General features: G+C 49.5%; 1 protein-coding gene and 1 non-coding gene across 3 annotated transcripts in view; both read right to left on the bottom strand.

The window, feature by feature from the left end:
- NAV2 (neuron navigator 2) overlaps window positions 1–19,498 on the bottom strand; it is a 382,986-nt gene that overhangs the window by 318,785 nt on the left and 44,703 nt on the right. The window lies entirely within an intron of this gene.
- LOC123799552 (small nucleolar RNA SNORD45) lies at window positions 14,844–14,915 on the bottom strand. The gene has a single exon (XR_006781640.1). It is a non-coding gene; the product is annotated as a small nucleolar RNA SNORD45 (small nucleolar RNA).

Genomic DNA, 19,498 nt, shown 5'->3' with positions numbered 1-19,498 from the left:
GTTCGATGCGCGGAGCTGGGGGCCGCAATCTGTGGCTCGCGGGTCCTCAGCCCGGGCACGGCCGCGCCTCTCCCCACGCGTGCTCGGCTCCGTGTGCATTTGCTCTCGGCACCGAACTCACCCAAGTTGTCTGACAGTAGCCACTCCGGGGTCACCCCCTCCCCCAGGCAGCGGGAACTGTGACTGTGGCGTGGTGCACCCTCACCACCACGTCCACCCCACCGCGCACACACGGTCGCCCACACCCTGCCCCAGCTACAGCCACTCCCCGGCAACATTTATTTCCTGCTACGTGAAGGACGGGGCTCGAGGGTTTTCAAACACACCTGGCCGCTGCCACAGAGAGGACATCCGTGGCCCTCAGGGAGGAGGAGGGGGCAGGTGATGACAGGGGAGGCAGACAGGGGAAGAGGCTGTGTGGCCTTTGTTTCCTCCTCTGCCTGCCCTACCTGCCACAGGCTCTTTCTCGAGGCCTGCCCCCTCTACCCTGTGTCTTCCTCTGAGATTGTGCGCGCGGGGTGGTGGGGGGGGGGAGCGCTAGGCACCTCTTCACCTCCCAGTCCAAGCCTTGGCAGGGTCCCTGGCAACTTTCAGGATTCCTGAAAAGGCTCAGGAATCAAAGCAAGATGGCACGGGCTACCCAGACCTCAGGGCTAGTCTGATCTGGGCGGTGGTGACATTTTAGGATGAATACCTGGCTGTCCCCTGCTGATAGGGAGCTACGATGAGAATTCGTGGAATTGCTTTATTACACATTCATTTCAGTAGTCAAAACTGTTCAAAGTGAGGGGAGGTGGTAACATGGGTCCTAACCTTTTAAAAGCGATCTTTCAAACATGCCAATTAGACCAAAATGTTGCTCTGCCTAAAATTTTCAGGATTTGGTTTCCCTTCACAGATGAAAAATCCCAACTCTTGATGACCTACAACTTCACCTCCCACCCTCTTCCTTTTGCCTACTGTGCTCCAGCCACGGTGGCGGCAGTGGCGGTGGCGGTCTTTCTTTTTCTCAAACACATTGCAATCCTTCCCACCTCAGGACTTGGCACCTGACTGTGCTTCTCCCTGGATCACTGTTCCCCCAGACCTGCCAATGCCTCATTCCTCATGTCACCTGCTCAAAGGGCCTTGTGACTTTTAATGTAGTGACCTTCTCCTTCCCATATTCTTCTGCTCCTGTTGTCTTTCCTTTGTCCTGTTCACTGTGTGAACATAGCTAACTTATATTCTTGTTTATTTTCTGCCTTGTCCCACTGGGCCATAAAGTCCATGAAAGCAGGGGCCTTGTCTGTTTTGTTCCCCCCGTGGCATCCCCAAGTGCCTGGAACAGTGTGTGGCACAGAGTGGGAGCTCAGTAGATGTTTCCCAAATGAAAGTCTGTTGACAATATTCTAAGTTCTTGCAGCTTCCTCTGCAAAAGGACAGAGCCAGACCAGGACCCACATCCTGCCTGGGCCCTGACCAAGACTGAGTGACTGCAAAAGACCCTGTTATGTCCATCCCCATGCATTATTTCTGGAGAGTGAAACATAGGCAGGGATATTTGCTGCTTAAAGGGAAGGGGTACATCCTAGGGAAACACAGAAGGGGGGCAGCATATGTCATGTGAGAAAGCGTATTCCATATTAAAGTATACTTCTGTATGTGGAAATCAAGATTTTAAACTAACTATTTCTTTTTCTCTGAAAATAAAGCTGGACAGAATCTTTTTGGCCAAGAGAGCAAAACACGAGTTGTCTATCTCGGCTGTGTTAAGCCAGGGGTCTAGGAGCTGGGTGGGAGGATGTGCAGTCCAGAAACCTCCTAGTTGTATGAAAATGCTGTGAGCCTGGGCATTTATGCATTTTCTGGGAAAGCATCTATAGGTTTATCACATTCTCTAGGGTACCCCAAAACATGAAAAAACTACACATCCCCAGAAAGTCACTGAATGAACAATTAGTTCCCAATCAAAATCTCTGCTCATCAAAGATGGAAAATACCAGTCATGGTACAAGGCAGAAGCAGGGAGTGGGGGTAGAGAGGGTCATGAGTTTTCATTAAAAAGAATGAATCCTGGGGTGCCTGAGTAGCTCAGTCAGTTAAGCGGCTGCCTTCAGCTCAGGTCATGATCCCAGGGTCCTGGGATGGAGCCCCACATCAGGCTCCCTGCTCAGGGAGGACCCTGCTTCTCCCTCTCCCTCTGCCTCCTCCCCTTGCTTGTTCTCTCTCTCTCTCTCTCTGTCAAATAAATAAATAATCTTAAAAAAAAAAAAGAATGAATCCTGAGGCCTTGCCTTTCAGCTCTCACATGCTTCAGACCATAGATATGCTAACTCATTTAGCAAACATTCCTTGAACCTCTACCCTACGCATGTACCCACCTCTGCTAGATATTGAGAATCAGAGAGAAGTCCCTACCAAGCGCACACACGGTCTATTGAATGACAGGCACATACACCCACCGTTGTAGTGCAATGTGACAGGTGCTACAAAGGAGGGCTGTATGGTGTACAGCTGGGCCATAAAGAAAAAAAGCTATAACCAAGACCAGGAAGCATGAAATAACTTCACGGAGGTGACACTGACCTGTATCTGGAAGGATGAAGGCAGGTTTGACAAGAGGAGGAAAGCACCCCAAGAAGGTGGACCAGCATGCACAAGGGTATAGAGTGGTGAAAACGCATGGCAGGTGTCATGTGGTCAGAAGGAGGAGATCAAGGGGCAGGAAATGGGGCTATTCGTAATGCTGGAGCAGGTTAGGTCCCTGTAAAGGGGGGCCTACCCTTCATCCTTATAAACCAGGGGAATGATTTTACTGACTCCCCATTTTAGGAGGACCTCTCTAGGAAAAGCAAGAAGGCAAGTTTGAAAACGTGGAGGCTGGAGGGAGGGAGACCAGTTAAAAGGCTGTTGAAATCATGCAGGGGATAGAGAATGAGGACCTGGATAAGGAGAGGTGCAGAGAAAAGGACACCGACATCACCAGCAATCCGCTGATGCAGTGGGTGGGTCCCGGGGGTCATGGCTTTGAGTTCACCCAAGCAGGTGTCAGGACCGTGCAGATTTTCAGAAACAGAAGCGCCTCCTTAAAACCTCCTACATCTTGGAGAGCTATTCATCATGCCCAAGCTGCCTCACCCAGCACCTTTCTTCTCCTTCCTCCTATTTCTGTGATCTTCCACCAAGTCCTTTGATGTGAATTAAGGGAAAGAGATCAGCCCATCTGACCACATGGGACGAAGCAGTGGGAACAATGCTTATGAAGGTCTGCCCTGAATGTGTGGTCTTCTTCCTCCTAACAGTGGGCCTCTTCTTTCAATTCCTGGCTTTCTGACCCATTCCTTAGACCTGCCTATTCGGTGCTGAGCCTTGCAGGCAGTGACCCCTAGCTTGGCTCAGTTCTCTGATCGTGACCTCTCTTGTAGGGCCCTAGGTCCCCATATTGTGCAACCCTTGATGGCACTGACCTCTCCCCGCTGAGGCTGGATCTGCCCTTTGCTGATAGTGTCCTTTCCAGACCTTCCCATCCCCAGCCTCCCAAGGGATATACCCCACCCACATCGCTCAGCACTTACGTCTTTCCATGTCTGTCTTCCCTACTCTTAGACTTCTCTGAATTCTCAGTACCTCCCCGGCTAGGGGAGACATGTGATAAATATCTCCTGAATGAAAGCTGGAGTATCTCTCTTGTTCCTCAACGCAGAAGGAAGAGGGGGAAGAGATTCAGACCAAAAAGTAGGGTTTGAGTCCTGGCATCCCCATCCCAAGACCTACTCATTCGCAGCCCTCCTTTCCCCCACCTCTAAAAAGATGATCTATAAAGTTCCTTCTCCCTCCTACATTCTACAAGTCCAGCCCCTGTCTGATAAACTAATTTGTGTCCAGCTGTTAATGGCTTAATGTGTTTCCCAGATAACATATTCCAGCTTAACAGGGGTCTTCCACTCCCTCAGCCAAAGCAGTGACTAATGGGGAAAAGTTCAGACACTGCGGGGGCCAGCCTGGGGAACATCAGACAAAATGGGCTCTCTAGACTGCCCCGAACGTGAGCTGATGATGCCTTTCCACCCACACAGGACAGATGTCAGCTTTTACATGGCACAAAGATGACAAAGGAAAGACCAGGAGCAGTGTGCCACCCCAGAGGTAGGGAATAAGCAAATAGCTTAACACAGGGAGTCCGTTATTTTTCCCCCAAATAACTGGACTTGAATAGTAAAATAGCACAGAAGAGTTTAGCATCATCTGTCAAAGGAAAATCCTAGCCCTCTTAGCTGCTATTTATTAAGCATGGCACAGGGCACCTTTCACTTACTCATCTCAGCAATGCTAAGAAAAGTGATTTTCCCCATTTTGCAGCTAAAGGCTCAGAGAGGGAGAGTGACTGGCTCTGTTCGATCAGCTCCAAAACCGCCAAACAGGAGCATCACTGGGGTGGGCCTGCCTGCCCCCTCCCTCTGCTACGTCCATGGTATTGTGATACTACGCACAGGAAAGGAAGTCTCAGAAATGCCATCCCTGGGAGGATGAAGACACTGTGCAGACATTTTGGCAAGTGGCTTTAAGGCTTATTTGAAGTCTCCTTCCCTTTCTGGGAGGGTCTGGAGATCTTGGATATGGAGGAAGACAGTTAAAAGTAAAAATAAAAGACTCGTGGAAGGTACACAGCTGGCAGGCTTTTCAAGAATTGAGAGTCAAATTTACAAAAAGCATGAATCCTTCCTGGAGCAGAAAGCTGGGACCAGGACGGTGAGCCCCCGAGAGGTGCGCTCTCCCCTCCACCAGCCTTGGGGGGAGTGAGCCCCCTGCCAAAAGGTCACTGGGAACATTGGGGTCTGCGGGGGGTCCAAGGCGATTGGAGGGTTTGAAAGTAAGATGTATGGCTTTCAGGAGGGCGGACACAATGTCACACTGACAAGCCCACAAATGAATGAATACGCCCCTAGAAAGGGCTGCGCTGGGCTAGGCTAGCAAAGGATTTCTCTCCCTCCCCCACCCCTCTTCTTTTTTCGTGAGATAAAGAATTATGTACGGGCATCTCGCCTTCAGTGTGTTCCCTGAACAGGGTTTCATTTGTCGCTTTCTGGCTCCCCCCACAGTTCACTTTGTTCCTTCCAGGGATGGGGGGTCAGGGACTGAGCGGGGCAGTGTCTCCCAGGGCCCTTCCCCATGTCCCAGTGGGCTGCTCACTCTCCCTCGCACACCTTTGCTCAGGCTGTTCCCTCAGCATGGAAGTGCTTTTCCTTCCGTTCTCTGCCGAATGATACCATGTAGGTCTGTCAGGATCCCAAGCAAAATTAACTTAGTTGGTGAACTTGTCTTCAAACCCTCCCCTTTGAGAAGGCCTTCTCCTCTCCTCTGGGGTCCCCAGCTCTTTGTTTCCCTTCTCGCCAGCCTTTGTAACCCTCCATCTTCTTTTGCAAGTTGGGGGTGGGTACACTCACTGACTGTTTTAAGTGTTAGTATTGATAGGAGTATTATTACCACTGGATTATAAATCGCTTAGGAACATGCAGTCTGTCTTAGTCATCTTTGTGCATTCAGAACAGCGCTTGGCTTATTGTTGGTACGATCAAATGGAATGAATATATTCAGAAGGTCAGGACTACTGGGGGCTTAAAGTTCATCCAGTCCCCCCCCCCCATAATTGTCCAGGAAAATCCGGGTCCCCTCTCTAGAGCGCCTTCCGCTGGACTGTGTGGAATGCACTGAAAAGAAACCCAACTGAATTGGGAAGCTGGAAACGGCACCATAGCATCTCGGGCAGGCTCTCAAAAATCCATGGTGACCTTGCCAGACTCAAGATTCACCTGCTTGCTGGCAATCTGGATACTGGACATTTCCTTTTAAATCCTACTAGAAGAAGAGCTTTTGGAGAGTGAGGATTATGTCTTATTTTTCTCTATAGCCTCCCAAACACGGCCAAACATAGAAGGAGCTTAGGGCAAAAACTGAATTTTAGGAAGAATGAATGAATAATTAAAGAACAACTTTAAAGCTCTGGGGAAAGAGGCTTTTGACTTATACAAAGCAGCCAAACTGGTCCCAAGCAGCCTAGGACACAGTTGGGAAGAGCAGGCATGCTTCTCCCTCAGATCCCAGGGTTGCCAGGTACCCCTGGTATTTATTTGCTCTATTCAATAACCCAGGCCCGGGGGCTCCTCCCCCAGCCCCCTCCCCTCCCACTACTTCAATGAAGCAGATAAGGGTGGAAATTGTGTAATCTTTGGGTGACCTCTGACCCCCCCTTTGAAGGGCCTCCATGCTGCCAGCCCTCACTCCTCCCTCTTCCTTCTACCCTCTGAGGGGTTGCATCTCCTGCTCTGACCCCAATGAGGTGGCAGGGTGTGGGGACCGCAGACATTTTTGGAGGTAGCTTAAAGACTGATTTAGGCTTATCCAGCCCACTCAGTTGGGCTAGGGGTTCATGTGAGGTGAAGTAAAACTGTTCAAAGCAAAAAATAAAAAAATACAAAATAAAAAAAGTTTTAAAAAATTCTGCCACAGAACTATGGGCACGGAAACATGGATAGCTATTGTCAAAGCACTTAAGAAAGTTAAATGGTTTCTAATTTTTGTCTTCTGTTCTGGTTTTGTGACCGAATGATTCAGAGACACGGTCTGGAATAGAGTCGTCCTCAAACTCTCCCTGGGTTGCGTTGGTTTGTTTTGTTTTCGGTGGTTGTGGTTTGGTGGGGGAGAGGGTGGTGTGGTTTTGTTTATTTTATTTTCCCTGTGGGATCAGCCCTTTCATTCAGGGCCAGTTCTGGTCACCAGGGATTACGGTTAGCAATTTCAGAGGCAGCGTCTTTCCCAAGGGGCTGTGGTCTACACTTCCTGGGCACTGTTGAGGAACTCAGCACCTCCCTAATAAACTCGTGCTGTAGGAAATGCCACTGCTTTTCATGACTGAGAGATGAAAGGAACACAAATGCCCTCGAAGTGGGTTAAATATTATTCCCCAATGGGGGCTCTGGAGGCTTTTCCCTCGGAACAAAAGCAGCAGGTAAATTGATTCCACTTTTGTTAGGCATCCTGATTTCACAGGAGATTGCCACACACACACACACACACACACACACACACACACACACACACACACACACACCTCTGAGGGCCTCCTCCTTCCCCCAGCCCAGGAGCGCGTACCTGTGATGAATGCCCCTGGGGTAAGACTCGAAGCTGGCACTGTGGGTCTGGTACACAGGGCATGAGAGGAGGGTAAATGGGAGGAAACAGATGTCTGAGATGCACCGGCCCAGACAGTGTGTGTCACAATCACCCTCTATTCCAAAGTCAACACGGACAACCCGGGAAATCCCAGAATGAGGGCGCCATTGTTTAGCAAAGGAAAACTCTCGGCACTGCTAATGACTGGCTTTTGGCTTCTGTGCAGACCCATGAAACGGCTGCCCTTGATCAAACAGCCTCGGCACTTCTGGGCATTTCTCAGATCCTAGCCCACGACTAGCAGAGCGGTTCTTCGCAGCCGGCTCCCTTCCTCCCTGTGCATGCGCCGGTCAGATGTGGACACGGAGAACTTGCCATGACCTAGTTTAATGTTTGTCAAAGCACTTCCACATTGGTTACCCAGGTGGTTATTCTTAGGACCATTCTGTGAACTAAGCTAGATGGCTGGCATGATCCCATTTTCCGAAGAGCACGGTGAGACACAGAGAGGTTAAATGAGCTGTCCAAAGTTGCACAGCTGCTTAATGAGCAGGCCAAGTTAAGTCTTAGACCTCCTGGCTGCAATCTACACCCCCTTTCCCTGGGTCCTCAAGACACGTGGACTTTACATAGTGTTCTTATTATCAGCAACAGTAATAGCAGCAGCAATAGCTAATACTTTCATCAGTGAATCTTCTGTGTCACGTGCCATCCTGAGAGGTCTGCATGTGATATCTCACTGAATCATCATAGGAACCTTATGCTACAGGTATAAAAATCACATTTCACAGGGGAAACCAGGCACAGAAGAGTTAAATAACTTGCCCAAGGTCACAGAGTTAGGAAGTGACACTGCTTGGATTCAAACACTGCTTACTTAGCTTTCTTTAAAAGAATTTATTTATTTATTTGAAAGAGAGAGAGATAGTGAGAGAGAGCATGAGCAGGGAAAGGGGCAGAGGGAGAAGGGGAAGCACGCTCCCTACTGAGCAGGGAGCCCGATGCAGGACTCGATCCCAGAACCCTGGGATTGTGACCTGAGCCAGAGACAGCTGCTTGCTTAACTGACTGAGCCACCCAGGCACCCCTAGAATCTAAATTCTTAATCTGTGTTGTTTGGTCTCTCTGTGTAGTGACATCATAATCATAAGGTGAGCCCAAGGTCAAAAGTAAAATAAATATACTTCACTAAAAGGGACTTTACAGGGCACCTGGGTGGCTCAGCCGGTTAAGCGCCTGCCCTCAGCTCAGGTCATGATCTTGGGGTCTTGGGATCGAGTCCCCAGCAGGGAGCCTGCTTCTCCTTCTCCCTCTGCCTGCAGCTCCACCTGCTTGTGTTCTCTTTCTCTCTGTGTGTGTCAAATAAATAAATAAAACCTTCAAAAAAAGGGGAGGGGACTTATAAGTAAGAGGTGCCATGCCCAATTAGGGGTTTGGGGGGGTTTTTTGCTTGTTTTTTGGTTTGGTTTGGTTTAAATGATTGCTGTCCCTACAAACTTCCATCAAATGCACAAAACCTATCTCAGATCATGCAACTGTGGATAGTATTTTAAATACCTCTGTGACCTGGGGCAAGGTGTAGACCTCTCTGCCTCTCAGCCTCCTCTTTGTAAAACGGGTATGGACATATTTACCTCTTAGGATTATTTTGAAAATCAGGTGAGGTACTACATATGAAGGCCCCTGAAAAACCATAAATTCCTAGAACTAGTCTCCCGAAATTAATTGATGGTAAACAAACCTGAGTATGTCCAACAGCCTTACCCGTATGTCTTCACCGTAGGACTTTTGGGAAGCTTCCATACGCCAGTGAGCACCCTGGAGCTCTAAGCAGGCACCTGGGAATGGAGTAACTCCTAAATTTATTTGACAGCAGGGCCCTTTGGGTAGAGCACTTCTCAAGCTACTACCCCAAGGAACCCACTTCGGGATTGGTATCCCACAAGGTGGAACCTGGCCTGTATTTCCCAGCAGGTCCCCCTCTTCAGCAACATTCAAAGCAGCCTGAGTCCATCTGAAGCCACCCCTAGATTTGCTCTCTTAATTTTGAGACCCTGCAGCAGGAGACTTAAGCCTGCACTTCTATCATTATAACTATCAGGCCAGAGACCACAGGATCTGAGTGACGAGACAATGGGGGCCTTGGGGCTCCAGCAGAAACATGACAAGAGAACTCAGATGACCCCATCCCTGTGTCCTACACACAGTCTGGTTTCTATCAGGCAGGCCCCTGCAGAGTCACACTGAAAGCCAGTCATTCAGAATGTGTGGCTGACCCCTGACACAAAACCAAGATTTGAAGGATGGCCTTACTGATAATGAATCCCCATCCTTCCAGCATGGAGCAGATGGTAAGGAATAACAATGGGATTGGCCCTACACCGGGGGCACAATGGGAGGAGGACGTGTGCCTTTGCTCCAACACCCTGTCCTACGAGGTAGGCGTGAAGTGTCTGAAAGAGCCATCATCTTATTCTGATAAGAATCGCTAACATTTACTGAGCATTTGCCTACTTAGCATATCCCAGCCACTAAGCTATATACATAAACCACCATCTTCGATCCTCACAACAACACTCTGAAAGTAGTACCGTCACCAGTATCCAGAACAGGCAACAGAAGCACAGAGATGTTAGGTAAATTACCAATGGTCACACACCTCATAAATGGTGGAATTCCAACATGGGTTTGTCTGAAGCCATAGCCTTGTACCTGTGGTCATAGGCCTTAGAGGTCTTCTAGAGCAGTGGTTCTCAAAGTTCAGTTCCTGGTCCTACAGCACCAGCAATACCTGGGAACTTGTTACTATGCAAATTCTTGGACACCACCACAGACTTACTGAAAGAGGAACTCTGGTAGGACCCAGTAGTCTATGCTTTGTTGTCGTTGTTCTATAGACCTGCGGCTCGTTCTGATGCCCACTAAAGCTTGAGAACCACGTCTCCAGGGAAAAGAGCTTTGTACCCAAGCAGTGGCATCATGTCACTTGAGAAAGCCCCAGAATGAGTCACCTGGCCCATTATCCAGTAGCGTCACCCAGCAACGAGCAGGGCACAGAAGGGCAGGGTGCAGGGCCAGTAGTTACTGTAGGAAGAAAAAGTAATAGTGAGACCTGGGGTCGCAGGGCACTAAGGCCAAGACAGAACAGGTGGGAGAGCTGAGGTTCAGGGTGAAGGTGGGAAAGGCCAGCATGAGGCACGCCTACATGGAAGATGCCAGGCCATTTCCATCCCATGTCCTCCTCTCTCTCTTCACAGGGCTATAGGGTCACAGAGGGCTGGGCAGGCCTTCATGATCCCTGAGTTCTCTCCCTTCCCAGGAGCACACCCCCACTTGGCAAGGGCCCTGCCAAGAGGGTCTCCTGCCTCTGCCTGAACCCCTGCAGTGAGGGAGAGCTCACTGCCCCCAAGGCGGTTCTTTTCCCTTCTGCGGAGATGTCTGCGTGTTTCCTTGCGCTCTTCCCCGCCACTCCTTCCTCCACCCCACCGAGGCTACCCTCAACTAGCCTGCCTCAGGGCAGCCCTTTAGATATTTGACAGTGCCCACACTTCCCGAGTCTTCTCTTGTCCGGGCTAAGGACTTGGTTCTTTCAACAACTCCTCTTGTACCTGTTTTCATGTCCTTCCACTGTTCCAGGCCATCCGACAAGGCTCCTGAAGGATCCTCAGAGAGGGAAACCCAGCAGCCCTCGTCTGCCACTCTCTGTTGGCCCAACTCCGTAGACTCCAGTGAATGGAGTAACATCAGGCAAGCTCAGCAAAGGGCCCTGGGCCGCCTGCCTGGCCACGCTGTCCTCAAGGAGGGGCCCAGGGAGGGGGACGCTGCCTGCCTTTCCTGCCCTTCTTCCGGAGGAAGGCATGGAAAGCGCCAGCCTGTCCTTCAGAGATTTCCTTGAGAAAGCAGAGGCAGGGGGGCAATGTTTCTGCAAGACCCACTCACTGTGCAGTGAGGGAGACCCATCCTGGACCAGGAAGTTCCCCCACACGTGCCCACTCTGCAGAAATCAGAGGGGCCCCACTCCCTGGCATCTCCCCCTCCTTCTCAGGACTGGCAGGGCTCCACCATCCCCACTGGAACCCTTGGCTCTTGGAGGGGGTAAACATCAGGTTGTGTGAAGGCCCTGCCGTCTCTCTGCGGTTGGCAGGGATTGACCGTTCTGCAGGGAAGAGATAGTGATGGGTCTGTTTTCACTGGACAGACTTGTGGTTATCTTCCCCGAGGAAGCCAAGGGCGGGGGGTGGGGGATGGGTTTGGGAGCTTGGAGATCTGGGCTACAGGCCCTCAAGGTCCCAGTGCAAGCTCCCAGGGCATCCTCTGGAGACAAACTGCTTGAATTCAGACTCTGGTCCACCCTGACTCTGTGTGACCTGGGACGAGTTATTTAACTTCTTTGTGTCTTATGACCTCATCTGTTCATGGAAATGATAACAGTGCCAGTCTCTTCACAGTGAGGCCCATGTGAAACATGCATGTGAACACGGGGCACGGTAGCGGGCACCCGGTTCAAGCTCATTGGGTGTTTATTGCTCCTATTGGTCTACTGCTTTATACAACTTGGTTAGGGGTCAAGTTATACATACTAAAGCCCTTCTAACTTTACAAAGACTTTATTATCTTGTTTGATTCCAATAACTCATGAGATGGCAACATCAAGATGTATGATGACCATTGTATATGTGAAAATACCGAAGCCCAGAAAGGTCAAGTGACTAGTCCAAGGTCACACAGCAGATCCATCGACAGAGCCCAGACCATCTGACCTCCTGCCTTGGACTCCTAAGGACTGGCTGTGATGGCCACTTTGATTTATACTACCATTGCATTTCTTCTCACGTCATACGGCTGTCTTTATTTTCTAAAATCAAGAGCTAGGCTTGTGATCTTGGACATAAAATTCCCAATCTGGACGGTACACAGGTTCCCCTGTCCTGTGCCTCCCAGTTTCTATCCTAAGGGGCATCTAAGGAAGAGATTCCTCTGTATCTTCACCCCCAGTCCTGGCTCCTGGGCCAGGATTCGTCCAGTACCTGCCTGGTGTGTAAGGGTACAGCCAGGCTCACTGACCGATCCCAGGCTCACCGTCTGACCCTGAGCCAGACTCGAAGGTGCACGGTATTAAGTTCTCCTGGAGACCCCCACAGGATGCCCCCTGTAGCACACCCCCTGAGTAGCCTCCTGCAATGTCCCAGGAAGGGGCTTAGACTCTCTTTTACAGTGATGCTGATCCAAGCCCACTTCTCCTAAGGCTTCTGGATGGGAGCAAGGCAGGGTGGGAATGTAGGGTGGGAGAAGGGTAAACTGACTGGTCCAGATGCACTCTCTAGCTTGCCAACCCCAAAGCCCTTAGAAGGAGATTCTGGGAGATTTGTGCCTGGGGCTGGGAGTCGCCATGTTCTATTCAGTGGCTCCAGAAATACCGATTTTCCCACCATGTCCCATCTGGGCCCGATAAGCACCATCCCTTCAATGCCTGCACTAAGTGGTTTGCGGGCTGTCTTGGCTGTGTGTTCCTGGGAAGGACAATTTATCTCAACGCTCTTCCTCTGGCTCTAAGAGCTGCTTCTCTCCCTCCTCAAGAGATATCAGGCATGGGCTCCACCGACATTTATCATCCAGGGATGCTCCAATGACATCAGTTTCCTGAGAGCTGGACAGTTCCCCTCACTGCAAAGCCTGGCTTTGCTCCCCCACCTCCTCCTGCTCCTCCCCATGCCCATGTTCAGACTTGGATTCGTCCTGCAGCCCCGACTGCCCAGAGAAGTGGGTTCTCACCGTCCTCACTGTCACTCAGAGCGCAGCTTGGCGCCCTTATCGGACGCAGCCAACAGGGCTGAAAATTTATAAAGAGGGCCGCCTTGTTGCAGATGAGTGGTATTGCAGGGGTTGAAAACGAGCTATAGGCAGAATTGTTCTTACATTTGTTAATATATGCAACAAATATTTTTGAATGACCGCTAAGCGCCCCATTCTTTTCTGGGTGTCGGGGAGACAGAGTGTTGAACGGACCGAAGATTATACACAAGGGCAGCCAAACTGACAGGCAAGTAAATGTATAGTAAGTACCAGAAGAAGTACAGCTGGGGCGAGGGACAGAATGTGCCTGGGGGGGGGGCATGGGGGGGCGAGTACTCTGAAAGGCAGCTCAGAGAGGCTTCTCGAAAGGAGGCATCTGCCAGCAGAGATGCAAAGGAAGGAAGTGAGCCCATACCCGACCTGAGGGGACAGCATCAGGGGCAAAGGGACAGGAGTGCAAGAGTCCTGAGCAGAATCCGGTCAGGGTGCTCAAGGACAGCAAGAGCACCACTGAGGCAGGAGCAGAGAGCAGGCCCGACGGCAAGCGCAGATGAGCTGGAGAGGAGAGTCGTGGTGAGCACGCGAAAGGCAGGAGTCTGCAACTTCGGCCCTTGTGTGCTCCTGTCGGCCTGTGAGCTAAGAAGAGTGAGGACATGTTGAAAGGGTCGGAAGAAGAAGGAAACAAAGATGGAGACAGAAATGAAGATAACGAAGGAGAAGAAGATGACATGCAGAAGACTAAGGGAGGAGCAGCTGGCGGGAGGGGTTTGAGAAATCAAGAGTTCTAGTTCGGCCACGGTCAGGCTGAGATGATGATTCGACACCAAAGTGCAGGCATTTATATATACTTTTATATACATGCGCATGTGCAAAACACACACACGTATAATGTAAAGGATGAGGATGTCCCCGATGCTAGTGGAGAAACAGAAAGAAAACAAGAAGGCGTGGAAGACTTACCCTGACCTGCGAAGTACTCGATATTCATTCCCACAACGATCTGTAAGGACAAGTCTCTCCATTGGTCTCTCCCACTTTACTGATGAGAGAACTGGGGCTGAAATTTTCCCAAAGCTGCACGTGGAGCTGGGCAGAGGGAGAGCTGGGAGATGAAGCCAGGAGTCCCCGTTCCTAACCCCACATCTACCAAACAGAACAGCACATCCATGCCCGCTCAGGGAGGCAGCCTTCCTTTCTCGGCACCTGTGTTTGGGCCTTTTTATTTGGGCCATGTAATGGACAAACTGAGTCCTCCCAATTTCCTGGAATTGATTCTACAGACCGGACACAATGAAATGTTCTTGTTTCCTACCTCTGAACTTAGCCAGGTGGCATAAACACATTTTTATTACAATATTTTTTTCTTATTCGGTCCTTTTTAAATTATGAAGTGATACATGCTTATTAATTGAAATTAGAAATATGGAAAAATAGGAAGGAAGAAATTAGTCATGTCCTCAACCCTTAAATATAGCCATGATTGAATATTTCTGGGACTTTTTAGAGGCCGCACATGACCTATTGTATAGTAAGCAACAGTTTCTGGGTTCAGAATGGTGGGCTCAGAAAAGGGAGAGGACCCTAAAGGAACCAACGAACTGTATGGCAGGGGAGCCAGATAAGAACAAAAAGGCCTGACATTTATTAAAACAACAGGTAGGCGTGTGTCAAGAATTGTGCTAAGCGCTCTAACTGCATAACCTTACGTAATTCTCACACCCCATTTTACAGTTGAAGAAACTGAGGCTTTCGCCATTCCCGAGCAGCAGAACTGAGACGTCAAGTTAGGGGTACTGAAGCCCAGAGCAGGAGCTGTTCAATCTCATGTCGTTCTATGCCTAGAGGACAATGAATGCCCACCAGAAGGTTAAAATGAATACTGCTTTTCTTTTCCACCCAAGGTTTTAGTGTAATTGTAGAATTTACATCAACTTTGGATTCAGCTATCACATGCCATCACACCACCAATCTCAACAAATATTTCTTGAACAAATAAATAAAAAACTAAAATCTGATAACTCCAGAACAAAACGAAGGAGAGGAAGACAGAGTGAAGTGGGGCAACCCAGGACAGACTGAGTCAGCCATTCAACAATTATTTATTGAGCGCCTACTCCATGCCAAGCACTGAGCTGGACACTGGGGACCAGTGGTGAACATGACAGACTAAAATCCTAGCCTCCTGGTGGATTTTAGTGGATGGATCACCGTGGTTGGCTAAATCTGGGGAAATACTCAGCATGGCTTCCCCCCAACCCCTAGAGGTCTGCCTTATTTCACTCTGGTGCACGTGGTCGCCCCGTGCCAATCAACTTGTTCTAAAAAGCAAAGAACTCCAGAAATACAAAAACCTAATTGCAGGGTGCTTCTCTTTTATTCCTTAAACCAAACCTTGTCTAACTTGTGCTTCCATGTCATCTCTTACTAGCTTATTTCTGTTCAATTTCCAACCAGACCCACTAACTGGAACTTTTCACCCGAGGCTATGGCCCTCCCTGGGTCTCCATGGATGAGAGGATGTTGTATGGAAAAATATTTTGCAGAGGGTCAAGAGGCATGAAGGGAGCAAGGGTCCATTGCTTCTGTCAGATTTTCAAAGGGGTACATAACCTCAAAAAGGTAAAAATCCACGGCTCTAATCTTTTCCACTTCAGTGGTATTTCCCATAGTCTATGAATGTTGACTCTTTTCCCCTGTAACAGTCTCTCCTAGAGCTGAGACTGAGTGGCATTTGGGGTTTGCTTGCAGAAACTATGCGAGCGCAGCGTTGGTATTTTTCCAGGCACGGCATAAAACGGAACTTAATTCATTCACTTCCACATTGACACAAGGGGGTACGTTCCAATTCCTCAGCCGCTGAGAAAGGCAATGTCCCCCACCAGGCTTCACACAACCCTCTTCCACTTGATTATTATTTGAGTCTCACCCCTGGCCCTGGCTCCACACTGCGGGTCTACACCGCTTCCCTGAGTACACACGGTCTTAGACACCTTCGGGCCAAAGAAAATAACACTGTTCTGATAGTCGAAGGCAAGAACAGGCTTCCTAAGCAGGTTGTTCATCTGCCAGAATTCTTGCTCACTATGCTTATTCTTGAACTCCAGATATCAATCACCATCTCTATAGGGTAGAGAAATGGAACAGAAAATACAGACGGCCTCCTGTTATTTCATTTTGTTGAAAGCAAGTAGCATATTCAAGTGGAACATTTAAGAGTCCAGGTCTTTGTGAGCACTCATTCCTTCATTGCTGCAACAAATACGTATCAAGTGTCCACTGTGCTCCAGACACTTTCGAAGTGCTGAGGACACAGTCATGGACCAGGCCGAATGGGTTCCCGCCCTCCTGCACCTTATGGCCTAGCGCAGGGAAGAGGCATCACAAATAAATAGAAATGTGTTGAGAGCTAATACAATAAATATGACATGCTACTGGGAGCATGTAACCAAAGACTCTCTATAGTATCACAGTGTTGAACAGCAAGGAAGACGTCCCTGCTGAAGTAACAGATATGCTGAGGCCTGAGTAGCTGAGGCCAGGGTGCATGGAAGGAGAAGAGGTTAAGAGCCATTGAGGCTTGTGCAAAGGCCCTGAGGCCAAAACTAGTACAGCATATTAGAGGAACTGGAAGAAAGCCTATGTGGCCAGAGCACAAAGTGGACCCACAAATGGTTGGAAATGAAGCAAGAGAAGAAACAAGGGTTCTATGCAGATAGAGCCTTGCATGTCCTTGTAGGGATTTGGGTCCTAATCCTGACAGCAATGGGGAGTCATGGAAAAGTACGGAGGAGGTGTATGGGACATGATTAGATCTGAGGTTTTAGTTTGTTTTAAAGCTTTTATTTTCAAGTAATCTCCATACCCGTTGTGGGGCCTGAACTCATGACCCCAAGATCAAGAGTCACATGCTCCCCTGACCGAGCCAGTCAGGTACCCCTAGATCTGAGGTTTTAAAAGATCATGCTGACCACAGTGTGGAGAGTGGACTGGGGATGGGCAAGACCACGCATGCGGAACCAGTTTCAGAGGGTTTGCTGGTAGACATGGGGAGAGATGCTGGTGGTTTGAACCAGGGTGACGGTGGTGGATACAAAGAAAAGTGGACTTCCTAGGAGAAAACAGGGAGCATGAGCCACAGACTTGATGGTGGGTTAGATGTGGAGGTGAAGAGGAGGGAAGGATTCGTCCTCTCAACAATCATTTCTGCTTGTCTCCAAAAAGCAGGTCGAGACACTCCTTCTGACCCTGCCTCCAGGAGATGGCTCTCTGAGTGGACACTGGGGTGATAGCACGCCAGGTATAAATCTGAAAGGAGCCATAAATTCACAAGGCTCCAGTGACACTGGCCATTGTTACGTGCCTTGAAGGAGCCACAGCCGTCCCCACCTGGAGCCTTTGTGTTGGTGATTCCATGGCCTCCATCAGGCTCCCCCGGTCTTCCCAAGGCTGGTGCTTCAGATCTAACATGGTCTAACAACACCCCCACTCGCTTTCGAACACATCGCCCTGCTTTACTCTCTTCCTAGCACTTGCCATCTTCAAAATAAACTTCTTAATGCATTTGCTTCCCTGTGTGTTGTCTGTATCTGAATTCCACGACAACAGAAACCTTGCCCTTCTTGTTTCACCATGCTTAGAACAGTGCCTGGTGCCCAGCAGGTGCTCAGTAAAAAGAAGATGAATGAGTAAATGACTACTCAAAGTCCAAAGCCCCCCCCCCCCCCCCGCCCACCAAGTGCCCTCTCCCTGGGCCCTGTGGACATCCTTGGCTCCGGGCCTTGGTACCGACTGAGCAGCTCCTGGGCTCAGATGCCCCACGAGCCCTTGCAGACTTGCTCTGAACCTCCATCTGAACCCAGGGCTCAGGTGAGTAACGGTTCTCCAAGAAACAGCACTCTCATGGAAGTTTCCTTTGCTTTACTTCCCAAAGCAGAAGAACTGCCAGGGCTGGCATTTTTCCAAATTCCACACCTTGGGGCACGAAGCAAACTCCATAGGACCCCAGGACAGAATTATGTATTCACACACATGACTAAAAGAGCTCACAAGCAAACATTGCTGGTGCTGCTGATTCATGACTATTTCTTTTTCTAGTTTTCCGTACAGATCTCAGGGCCAAAGTCAACTGCATTTGTAGTTCATAGCTGGTTCTTTTTAACCCAGGATATTAGATGGGATTCAGTTCTCCTAGCTAAATTCCTTCTTGGAAAGGGCTCTTAATTCTTTTCTCTTGGGATGCCTGGGTGGCTCAGTTGGTTAAGCATCTGCCTTCAGCTCAGGTCATGATCCCAGGGTCCTGGGATCGAGTCCTGCATCAGGCCCCTTGCTCAGCGGGGAGACTGCTTCTCCCTCTGCCTGCAGCTCCCCCTGCCTGTGTGCTCTCTCTCTCCCCAGCAAATAAATAAATAAAATCTTTTAAAAAAATATTCTCTTACTCTTCTAATTTCATTTTCCAAAAGATGCTTCCTAACATGAGGATTGCATTCAGCAGAGGGGAAAGGAACAGGACGGGTAAGGCCCAGCCAGGCTCCTGCAGAGCCCACCAAAGGGACGAATCAATGCCGAGTCACCATGAATGGTCAGTTCTCAGAGCTTGTGAGTCAGTGGCTCCTGGGCATGGGGCTTCTGGTGTTTTCCACATGCCTGAAGTCTCCCTCCAAGCCAGGAGGGAAATGACTAATAATAAACATCACCGTCTAGTGATGAGTTCACCTGAAATCATAGCATGGTGCCTGCGGGGTAAGATGAGCTCTCATCTTACAAATCTTCCATGTGGCCCTGGGGTTGAGTTGAGATGGGACAAAGGATGGGGTTTTATAACCTCTGGGGGAGTCTGGGTACCTTTCTCCAACCCACCTCTCATGGCAACAGTGTCTAGCCTTACACACTGGCAGGTGTGTAAGGCCTCTAGCAAAATAGTCAAAACTCTGTGGTAAAATTCTAGTTCACATGCTGGAAGTCTCACTGAATAGGGAAGATTTTTCTCTTAGAAATTGCCTTTCAGGGGGCACCTGGGTGGGTCAGTGGGTTAAGCGTCTGCCTTCGGCAGGTCATGATCCCAGGGTCCTGGGATCCAGCCCTGCATAGGGCTCCTTGCTCAGCGGGGAGCCTGCTTCTCCCTCTCCCTCTGCCTGCCCATCCCCCTGCTTTTGCTCTCTCTCTCTTTCTCTCTCTCTGTCAAATAAGTAAATAAAATCTTAAAAAACAAAACAAAACAACACCAGAGACTGCCTTTCAGGAAAAAGAGGCAAATGATAAGATAAACTTTTGGGGAGGAATTAAAAAAAACCCACTCTGAGGGATGTTACTCTTGAGCTCAAGAGAGCAACAGCGCCATTTGTGGCCAGCTTGCCATTGCCGAGCATTTTTACCTGCTCTGCCTCACTGCTGATCTGCGTCTTCGGTGTCTGTACCCCACGTGGTACTAGCAGTGGTCTTTTATTGGATCCTCACCGTGTGACGAGCACTTTATATATACGAGGTTATTTTATTCGGTTCACATCAAAACCCCTTCAGGTGAGTGTCCATTATTGTCTGCCTTTTACAGACCAGG

The sequence above is a fragment of the Ursus americanus genome, chromosome 24 (genome assembly GCF_024610735.1).
Source record: "Ursus americanus isolate L20-20 chromosome 24, mUrsAme1.1.p, whole genome shotgun sequence".
Lineage (NCBI taxonomy): Eukaryota > Metazoa > Chordata > Mammalia > Carnivora > Ursidae > Ursus > Ursus americanus.
Note: the sequence above shows the minus strand (reverse complement) of the source record. Positions and strands in the feature narration are given on the sequence as shown.